The 10,464-nt window shown below is 45.3% G+C and overlaps 1 protein-coding gene and 1 non-coding gene across 2 annotated transcripts in view; one reads left to right on the top strand and one right to left on the bottom strand.

Annotated features, from left to right (window-relative positions):
• Nucleotides 1-620: 620 nt before the first annotated feature.
• On the bottom strand, nucleotides 621-693 carry TRNAV-CAC (transfer RNA valine (anticodon CAC)). Its single transcript has one exon. It is a non-coding gene; the product is annotated as a tRNA-Val (tRNA).
• A 1,889-nt stretch (nucleotides 694-2,582) lies between these two features.
• Nucleotides 2,583-10,464, top strand: part of DOCK1 (dedicator of cytokinesis 1) — a 474,607-nt gene continuing 466,725 nt past the window's right edge. Inside the window, exon 1 of the mRNA XM_065894212.1 lies at nucleotides 2,583-2,658. The gene's annotated coding sequence lies outside the window, so the exon portion shown is untranslated. The remainder of the gene's footprint in view (nucleotides 2,659-10,464) is intronic.

Genomic DNA, 10,464 nt, shown 5'->3' with positions numbered 1-10,464 from the left:
AGGCTTTGGAAGTGCTGGTGCTGGGCTGGGAGAGGCTGGCATATGTTTTGAGCTTTCTTTATCTAATGCTATTATTTCTTGTTAGAGATTCACCATAAAATGCTAAATAAACTTAATAACTACTAATAACCATTTATGTCAGTTGAGGACATTTAAATTTTATGAGTATGGGTGAAAATATAGGAAGATAACTGTGAAAATAGAATTTTCTATGTGTATATGGTTATTGATGTTTTATTTTATTTTTTTAACATCTTTATTGGAGTATAATTGCTTTACAATGGTGTGTTAGTTTCTGCTGTATAACAAAGTGAATCAACTATACATAAACATATATCCCCATATCTCCTCCCTCTTGTGTCTCCCTCCCACCCTCCGTATCCCACCCCTCTAGGTGGACACAAAGCACCTTTGTGAACATGTGATAGTCTGCTAAGTCTTTGTGGCAGTAAAAACAAAATACCCTCAAACACAATAAGAGCTTTTACAATTTACTAAGCGTTCGCTGCAGGCAACACATTGCATCAAATTAACAGATCCATTTCTCTTTTTTTTTAATTTGGCTGCGCCGGGTCTTGGTTGCAACATGCGGGATCTTAGTTGCGGCATGTGGAATCTAGTTCCCTGACCAGGGATCGAACCCGGGCCCCCTGCATTGTGAGTGCAGAGTCTTAACCACTGGACCACCAGGGAAGTCCCAGCATTATTTTCTTTAAGACACAGAGTACACACACCATCCTATGAGGTACATATCAGTCTCCTTATTATACAGATGGGGAAGCTGAAGATGCAGAAGGTAGGGTGTTTGCTGGAGGTCACCCAGGTCTCCCTGGGGAGAGGTGGTACCCTGCCCACTCTGTCTGCTTCCAGAGACCGCAAATGTAGCTTGGTTATGGAGCTGGCAACAGGAAGTGTGCTGTGTTGCCGGGTATTTTTGTAGAAGGGGTTTGAACATGCTTGGACTTGGCTCTCTGGAAGAGGTGACACGGGTGGGAAGACCCCTTTGGCAGGGGAGGAATAAGGAGTGCCACACAGGTGTGACTTCTTTCTTTCAAGGAGAAGCAGTGACAGGGGCCAGGAGTGTGTGGTTGGAAGGAGACCCAGGCAGTCAGTCAGATGATGGAGGCCCCCCATGCTTGCTGGAGAAGTTTGCACATGATGTGACCAGGGAGAACTCCAGAAATGGACACAGTAATGGTGCCTGTAAAAGACAGCCTAGTCCAACAAGGTGTTCAGGATGGACGGATGAGAGTTTGATCCTGATTGATGAAAGGTTTACGATGAATTTTGCCTCAAGTCTGACGTCTTTTTAGGGAGAATCCACTAGGAAGGAAAAACATCACTGTATTTATTTATTTTTATTGAGAGTAAGCTAATTGAATATTTGGGAGTCATAAGCAGTGTGATTGTTGCCTTTATCTCCATGCTTGAGCAAAAGTACGACCTGAATTTAATGGAATGACTTTTACGTTCTTAGCTAGGAGGAACAGAACTGCTTTTTTTAAAAAAACTATGTATTAATTTATTATTTATTTATTTTTGACTGCGCCGGGTCTTAGTTGCAGCATGCGGAATCTTTGTTGCGGCATGCAGACTTCTTAGTTGTGGCATGCAAACTCTTAGTTGCCGGCATGTAGGATCTAGTTCCCCGACCAGGGATCGGACCCCGGCCCCCTGCAGTGGGAGCGTGGAGTCTTGCCCATTGGACCACCAGGGAAGTCCCAGGGATTTCAGACGTTTGTTGCATATTGTCAGTTTGAAGGATTGCTTCCTAATATTAGACGTATTTTTTTGCCTGTTTGATTGCTTAATAGCAGTATTGGCTATGTAGTAATTTAAAGAATCAGCTTGATTTTCAAAAAATATTCAGTCCATGTGTCATTGATTTACAGATAGGAAAAAGTCATCTAATGGAAAAAGTCTGTTAATGGAAACATAAGATAGTATATGAAGTGATAATTGAAATGTTGTTGACAAGAGCTTTAGTTTTCTTTCTGTTATAAACGTTATTCCACCATAAAAAGAAATGAGGTTCTGATACATGGTACGATGTGCGTACACCTTGAAAACATTATGCTAAGTGGAAGAAGCAGACACAAAAGGATAATACTGTATGATTAACGGGGTGGCTGGAGTGGTCAGATTCATAGAGACAGAAGGTGAGTTACAGGTTATCAGGGGCTGGCGGAGGGAGTGATAGGGAGTGATTGCTTAATGGTTATGGGGTTTCTGTTTGGAGTGATGAAAAAGTTCTGGAACTTGATGGTGGTGATGGGAGAGCAACGCTGTGAATGTAACTAACATCACTGAATTGTACACTTAAAAATAGTTAAAAAGGCAAATTTCACATCATACGTATTTTACCACAATAAACCACTTGTGGTTTTCTGGCGTTATGAGTAGTTATGAATTTCTTCTTCTTAAACTGAGGACCCTTGAAAAAAAGCCTCCTTTTGTGGGTATCAGAGAGGATGATCCAGGCAAAGACTGAATACTTCAATCTTAAAAATGGCAGAAACAATCCAGCATAGTTACCTTTACTAATATCTTCTTACCTCTTTTTCCTCCGAACAGCTTTTTATAACTATGATGCCAGGGGAGCGGATGAACTTTCTTTACAAATAGGAGACACCGTGCACATCCTGGAAACGTATGAAGGTGCGTATTTATTTTGGTGTCTTTCTGTTTGTAGTTTTGTGCAGTTAGTACATTTTTCAGTGCGTAATGGGCAAAGCATTACCCTGTTAGGAAAGCGTGTATGGTTGGTTTTCTTGCATGATAGGTGCTGTGTCGGGAAAGGGCAGTGGTGAGGTTATCTGTTATTTAAATCAGTTTTTTTTTTTTTTTTTAAATTTAAGGTGAACTTAAAACTAAATTGCTAAACTTTTAACCTCTCAAGTTTTCTGTTGAAATAGTTGTTTTATTGTTAAGAAAAAAAACCCCATTGTTTCCTTTTTGGCAAATGTATGTCCATCTTGACTGTTAATAACTGACCACTTGGAAAACATTTTTAAATACATTTAAGATATTTTAGTGTTAGGCTCATTGTTTTGAGGTGTTTTATGTGAATGGTGAGACTTTTTATGCTCTCACGTAGATTTGTTAACAGCTTCCTGAGAGGAACCAAAATTGTCATTTCTTATTTCCTTTTTAAAAAATCTGTGACCCCATTTTCTGAATGGTGAACAGAGATTGTCACAGCTTTGTGGGATGTGGTCCAGTAAAGCAATTGTTGTAATCATCCAATAAATATACTGTCGGTGACAGTGGTTTCCTGATGTCCTTGGGTTTTCAGACAGTTGGTTTTCATATTTAGGGTTTTGCAAAGCATTAAAACGGGACACCTTTCGTTTTATGCTGTGGTTTATCGTTGCACAGAAAAGGAGCAATAACGGGCTTGAGTTTTAGACTCCTCACATGTGTGAGAGGAGTGTTGGTGGCTTTGTTTCTTGTTCAAAGGGGGTGACTTCCATATAACATAGGAAAAAAGAGAACTGATTAAAATTGATAATTCCAACAGCAAAATTGCTTTCAGATTGGGTTTAGCCAGACCCTTCCAAGTAGGAGGTTGGGTGACAGGGAGAGGAAATTGCACACATCCCGTAGTAATCACAAATTGATCTTCAGACTCGGTCTTTGGAATCCTCTCTGCACGCGAGTGACGCAGCGTTCAGCTTCTGTGCACCAGGCAAGCTGCAGCTTGCTCCCGTGTTCCTGGAGAAGCGCAAACCCATTAAAATACCCATGTCCACGTCCATGTCCCTCACTTCCCCATCTGACTCATGCTGGCTTGGAATTCCATTCCATTTGCACCTTTTACCCTAAGAAATGTCCTACTGGGGGGGAAAAAAATCAGCATTTGTGTCATATGCCTGGAAGCAGATGTAATACTGCAAAAACGGTCTTTATGTGAATGAGTAGCTGTAATGGGCACCTTCTGCCTGGTTTCAGTTTTTACAGTTGACAGTTGGATTGCCTTATCTGCTCCCGGTATATATATGGCCAGTGGCTGAGAGGAAATAGAGAAATTAACTAGAGGTTAAGGATCAAGAGCTCTCATCTCAGACACTTTTCAGATCTGAAGGAAGAGTGCTCTTACATCTTTTTTTATTTCTGCCCCCTGTCAGTTGCATTTGAAATCCTGGTTAATAAACACTGGGCAATGACGTCATTCCTGAATAGATAACAATTTCCTGTGCAGCCCCGGGTAGCAGGGGCTGCGACTTCTTGTTTTTCGCTTTGTAAGAAGAATGCACTCTTTAAACAGGGGAATCCTTGGGTGAGTCGATGATCCCTGTACATTTAACTAAAAAAAATAATTGGTGGCAGGCATTTGACTGTTTGGCCAGCATCGTGATAAAGGATTCTTCGGTGAGGACTTAGTTTCCGGGCTCATCAGTCTTCTAAGTCCTGATAAAAATATTCCAGTCTTTGTAAAGACCCTGTAACGTAAAACGACTTCCCCTTCTTTAACTGCTGTCTTTTTTGGTTTTAGTCAGAATCCGATCAGAGAAATGCATTTGGGGAAGTAGTTTTGATTTTGGGAAACTTGGTGACTTTATCATCATCAAATAACAATGGAATAATTGTTTTTCTGCTCTTTCCTCTTGTTCTGTTTAAATTTTATGGATTATATTAGTGTTTGGCATTCTCTTCTTCTTTTCTCCTCACCCCTTCCACTTTTCCCCTAAGAAAATTTATTTATGGTTGTCACATTTAACTTTCCCTTTCTATGTGATCCTGTTCAGGGTAGGGTACTACTGGGATTGCTCCGGAGAATATAATTTCTAGATGATTATTCCTTATATTAAGGTTCAAAGAACACGTTTACCTGCAAGTTATGGTTAATTTTTCTGTCTCAGGCTCATGGAGGCTTGGAGCACAGAACAAAGAAAAGAACTTTTCCGGTCACCAGGGAGGTGGACTGAGCTTTGAGGGGTCATTCGGGGTATGCCTCTGCCTTTAAGCAGTGTCCAGGGTCAACCAGACAGGAGAGGTGAGCCCAGGTCACCGATGTTGATTAAGTGACTCTCCAGCCAAGGAGATGCCAGTCCTGTCACCTGCTCATTTCCAGAAGGATCTCCACGGGCTGGATGCTGTGCCTGTGTGAGAGGACAGCATTGCACCCAGATTAGGAAGGCATTCTTTTGATGAAACCACAACACTGGAACTTAATTTATTCAAAATTTTCAAAGTGATAATGATCTATTTTCTTCCAAAATGCACCTTAATTCCTTTTCCTGCCACCAGCATCTGTCAACTGAAGGTCTTGAGAGGACTGCCTCTGGGTTTCTTGGGGCGACTGTAACAAAGTACCACACAGTGGGGAGTTTAAACAACAGAAATGTGTTCCCTCACAGTTCTGGAGGCTATAAGTCCAAGGTCAAGGTGTCGGCAGGGTTGGTTGCTTCTCAGGGCTGAGAGGGGTAAGCTGTTCCACGGTCTCCCCAAGCTCTGGTGGTTTGCTGACATCGCTGGCATTCCTTGCCTTGTAGATGCAACGCCCTAGATTCTGCCTGTGTGATCACATGGCGTCCTCCCTGCGCTTGACTTTGACTGTCTATTCCTCCTTTTTATAAGGACACTGTATTGGATTAGGTCCACTGTAATGACCTCATCTTAACTTGATTATCTGCCAAGACCCTATTTCTAGATAAGGGTACACCCACAGGTGGAGGGAGTTAGGACTTCAACATCTGTTTGGGGTGGGCAGAACACAGTTCAGCCCACAACAAACAGGAAAAAGTAGTCATGTTGGTAAGGCTCTCATTTCACAGAAGACCACCAGGCCCTCCAGTGCAGCCTCCACCCAGCAGGCATCCTTTGCACCTTGTCCCAGGTGACTGGCCACCTGGCCCCAGCCTAGTGGAAGAGCACCGCAGCTGTGCTTCTCATCCTGTGTTGCTTCCAGAACCTCCATCCTCTGGGCTGGGTCTGCGCCCTGCCGCCGGCCCGGGTGCCTGCAAAATATTGTACCCAGGACAGCTCCAGAACGCCCAGTGTGCACGCAGATGCTGTCCATTAGGGCGTGGTTTGGTCAGATCCGGCCTTTGGCTGTCTTGTAGTTCAGTACTCAGAGCAGGACACAGTACACCTGACACAGGTGACTGTGCTGTCCATCCAGGCAGGTACTTGTGAGGTGAGCAGGACCCAGGACCTTAGTGATCTAGTTTCCTCCTGTCCTACCTGAGCCCCAGCCTTTTATTTTTTAATATTTATAATTTATTTACTTATTTGGTTGCGCCGGCTCCTTAGTTGCGGCATGTGTGTGGGATCTAGTTCCCTGACCAGGGATCGAACCTGGTCCCCCTGCACTGGGAGCGCGGAGTCTTATCCACTGCGCCACCAGGGAAGTCCCCCCAGCCTTCTTCTCACACGTGTCCTAGCTTTGCTGCCGGTGGCTTCTCAGATGCTTGGTGAGCGCCCCTCTGCACCTGTGCTCTGCCGGGCCTCCCTCCTCCTTCCTCCATCTGACTAGCCATCCTTGAAGTCTCTGCCTAAGCACACCTCCCTGGGCAGAAGCTCCCTTCCGACTCCCTTGCGCCTGCTTTGTTCTGCCTGGTCCTGTCCTCAGCTGGTTCCAGCCCTGGACTTGAGTGTGTGTGCTCCTGTCCTGTTGGGAACGCTCCAGTGTACCCACTGACCTGGCTGCCGTTTTCCTGGGCTGGACGGGGCCCTCCCTGAGTTTCAGGACTACGTCTGACCTATACTTGCCGTTGGGGGGCGGGTGTCTCTTGTTTGGAGCAGGTTGGTTGAGCCCTGCCTGGGAGGAGTGAATCAGCCTGTTAATTCAATGAGCCACGCACCTTTCTGCTCCTATAGCTGCATTCCCACTGGCCTGCCCCTCCAAAGCAGCAGCCACTCATCATCCTTCTAGGTCCCCCCACTTCCCTGCATGAAGCCTCTGCAGGGATGTCCTCTCTCCTTCATGCTCAAATCTCTGCCCTTGGTGGTGGTTTGAGCCCTGCTTGTCGTAGGGGAATCTTCTGGTGTGTGAGCCCTTGGAGGGCAGAAATTGGGTCTAATCTATTGATATTTCTACATTTGCTCTGCCTAGTGTGGCCTCTGGCACATAGTCTGGGTTCTTAGTTGGTGGAAGGAATAACAGACGCAGAAATTCTTGGGAAGGGAAAGCCTAGGTGTTCCTTTTGCTTAGGAAGAGGCCATTAAAAAAGAAACCACCGTCTGTTACCATAAAGTAAAATCAAAGGACCCCTTATCTTTTTATCCTGGTAGCTCAACTCTTTCTTCTCTTCCTTCTTCTGGAAAACCCTTCTGCTGTGTTTGAAGTGAATTTTTCTCTTGGCCTGTACTGGTTGGTGTGTGTATATATATATGTGTGTGTATATATATATATATATATATATATATATATATATATATATATATATATATAAATATTTTTAATAGCTCTTTATTGGAGTATAATTACTTCACAAAACCGTGTTAGTTTCTGTTGCACAACAAAGTGAATCAGCCATCTGCATACACACGTCCCCATATCCCCTCCCTCTCGAGCTTCCCTCCCATCCTCCCTGTCCCACCCCTCTAGGTCATGTATATAAATGTGGTTGTAGCTCTCATTCTGTTTCCTTCTTTTAAAAAAATTATTTATTTTTGGCTGCGTTGGGTCTTCGTTGCTGCGCGCGGGCTTTCTCTAGTTGTGGCGAGTAGGGGCTACTCTTTGTTGCGGTGCGCGGGCTTCTCATTGCGGTGGCTCCTCTTGTGGGGCACAGGCTCTAGGTGCACGGGCTTCGGTAGTTGTGGCACGTGGGCTCAGTATTTGTGGCTTGTGGGCTCTAGAGCGCAGGCTCAGTAGTTGTGGCGCACGGGCTCAGTATTTGTGGCTTGCGGGCTCTAGAGTAGTTGTGGCGCACGGGCTTAGCTGCTCCGCAGTCCGTGAGATCCCCCTGGACCAGGGCTTGAACCTGTGTCCCCTGCATTGGCAGGCGGATTCTTAACCGCTGCGCCACCGGGGGAGACCCTCATTCTGTTTCTCACCTTCTTACTCAGCACTGTGCTCCAAGACGCAGTCCTGTTGTGTGTATATATTTAGTCCGTGGCCCTCACTGCTCTGTGTGCACCTGCATGTTTTGCTAACCACCCTCCAGTTCTGGGCGCTCATTCTGCCCCCGTAGATCACGCTGCCATGGGCCTCCTGTGTCTGCCGCGCTGCGTGTGGATGGGTATGTGGGATGTCTTTGGGGTGCACGGCTGCTCGCGGGGTGTGGGGTTATATACTCTGGATAAGTAGGGTCACGCTCACACTGGCTGTGTGGCCCCCTCCCTATGATAACCGTGCAGTAACATTATGTTTTACATTTTGATTTATCTGATTATAAGTGTGAGCATCTCTTCATTCATGTGTAAGTCTCTTAGGTTCCTTCTTCTATACATTGTTTATAAACGTTGCTTATTTATTTTATTTTATTTTTTTTTCGTTGCTTATTTTTGACTTGGTTTCTGTCTTCTTCTTGCCACGTTGAAGTATTTCCTTAGATGTTCTAGGACATTCATCCCATGTCAGTTTCAGAAGAGAAAGGGCCAAGTAATACTGAAAATACGGGAAGGATAAAATAACAGGATAGCGGACAGTCCGTTACATTGAATACAGCCTTTTGAACTTTTTCCATTTCACTGTCTGTGAACATGGCCCTGGGTGGATGCTGATTCTGGCCTTGGCAGGTAGAAACCCGCGAAGGAGACAGTGCGTGGCTCTCAGGAGGTACTCCTCCAAACGTGCAGGGAAATCTAGGCATTTTGTGTCTGCGGTGCCCCCTAGTCAATCTGTGCAGTTCCCTTGTCAGGAAATGAAATGGGTTCATTGGTTGTATCCAGGTCTTAGCAAATCCTTTGCGAGGCTCCTAGCAATTTCCAGCTTCTTTTCTGAATGCTCAGAAAGCATCTCTTCATAGTGCCGGGAGGATCTTAACCCCGTCACTTTCTGGTTCCTCTCCACCTCTGGTTGTTAAATTATTGCTCTGTTAGAGGTGTGTGATCATTGGTGCAATATAAGCCCGTCTTCAGTTTCTGGGCACCTTCATTCATGTATCCCAGGTTTCCGAGGTTTGACTATTTCATACTGTATAAAAACCCAATACTTGGATGTTCTCTGGGAGTTGACTCGACTGGCACTTCCCAAGTATCTCCGTCCTTTTGCTCCTGGGGGGCTGAGTTGGAATTTGTCCGAGCTTCTGATTTCCTTTTCTGGAGTGAGGTGGCCTAAAGCAGCTTCAGAGTGTTTGGGATAAGGAAACATCCACCGGACGTCCTGCCGTGGCGTAGTTGTTGGGAGGTGGGTGACCGGCCGTGGTCCCCTGGGCACTGGCAGGGACGATTTCTGCCCTCAGTTGAAGTGGAGGGGACAAGGGAGTGGTCCAGTCCAGTCCGGCACTGAATGTCTCTTCCATTTGGCATTTAATTCCTGCCAGCAGTGCTAGCACGTCTGTCTGTCTGCTCTGTTTGCTTGTCCTCCCCACATGAGGGAATGGGAACTTGAATCTAGGCCAGACCCCAAGGGGGTAGGCGGACCCATATTCCTGGGCCCGGTGCTTCCTGCTGGGGGTCCAGCCTTTGCCACAGAAGCACTTTGTGCGATCGTGGCTGCTCCAGGGCAAAGCCACCCTCCATCCCTTAGAGGGAGGAAGTCGGCTCTCAATAGGATTTCTGTTTTGCAGCAGCTCTTGATGATCTGAGGATGCTGGTATGTGCACTTGGCAGTGACCCCGCTCCATCTGGCGGAGGAACAGATACGAAAATGCGCACTCCAGGAGCCTGCCTAGGGCCGGATGGTCAAAAGGACCACTCCTCCTCCTGGAACCGTGCTTCTTCAGTTCTCATTGGCGCCTTCAAGGCCGCGTGCGACAGGTGAAGGAGCTGGAGGTCTGTGTGAAGAGGCCCCTGGCCAGGCTTCAAGCGTGGTTTTAAGATGCTGTTTAGGAGACCCCATAGCATCTCTCCAAAGCCTTAGGATTACTGAGTTCTGTTACGGGCTGACTTCCCTGGTTCTGCAAACAATGAGTTCTTGACAGCGGGAAGGTGCTGTTAGGACGCTGTGATGTCTCCTTGTACTAACTGTTTCGCTTTTGTGTTTGTTTAGGGTGGTACAGAGGTTACACCTTAAGGAAAAAGTCTAAGAAGGTAAGTCCTTGTTATTAAACACAGTGCGTGTCCCTTCATAAATCACAATAGGCGAGGAAGTAAATGCTGTCTCATGGTGCCTAAGAGTTGTCCTTATATATCTCTTTCTCTGAATTAAAAAAATACATGGGTTGAAATATGGGCTACCCTGAATTGTTTTCTTTAAAAAATTTTTTTAATTAAAAAAAATTTATTTTATTAATTGAAGTATAATTGATTATCAATGTTGTGTTAGTTTCAGGTGTACAGCAAAGTGGTTCAGTTATACATATACATATATCCATTTTTTTCAGATTCTTCTCCCATACAGGTTGTTACAAAATA

This window comes from Phocoena phocoena, chromosome 16, assembly GCF_963924675.1.
Source record: "Phocoena phocoena chromosome 16, mPhoPho1.1, whole genome shotgun sequence".
NCBI lineage: Eukaryota > Metazoa > Chordata > Mammalia > Artiodactyla > Phocoenidae > Phocoena > Phocoena phocoena.
Note: the sequence above shows the minus strand (reverse complement) of the source record. Positions and strands in the feature narration are given on the sequence as shown.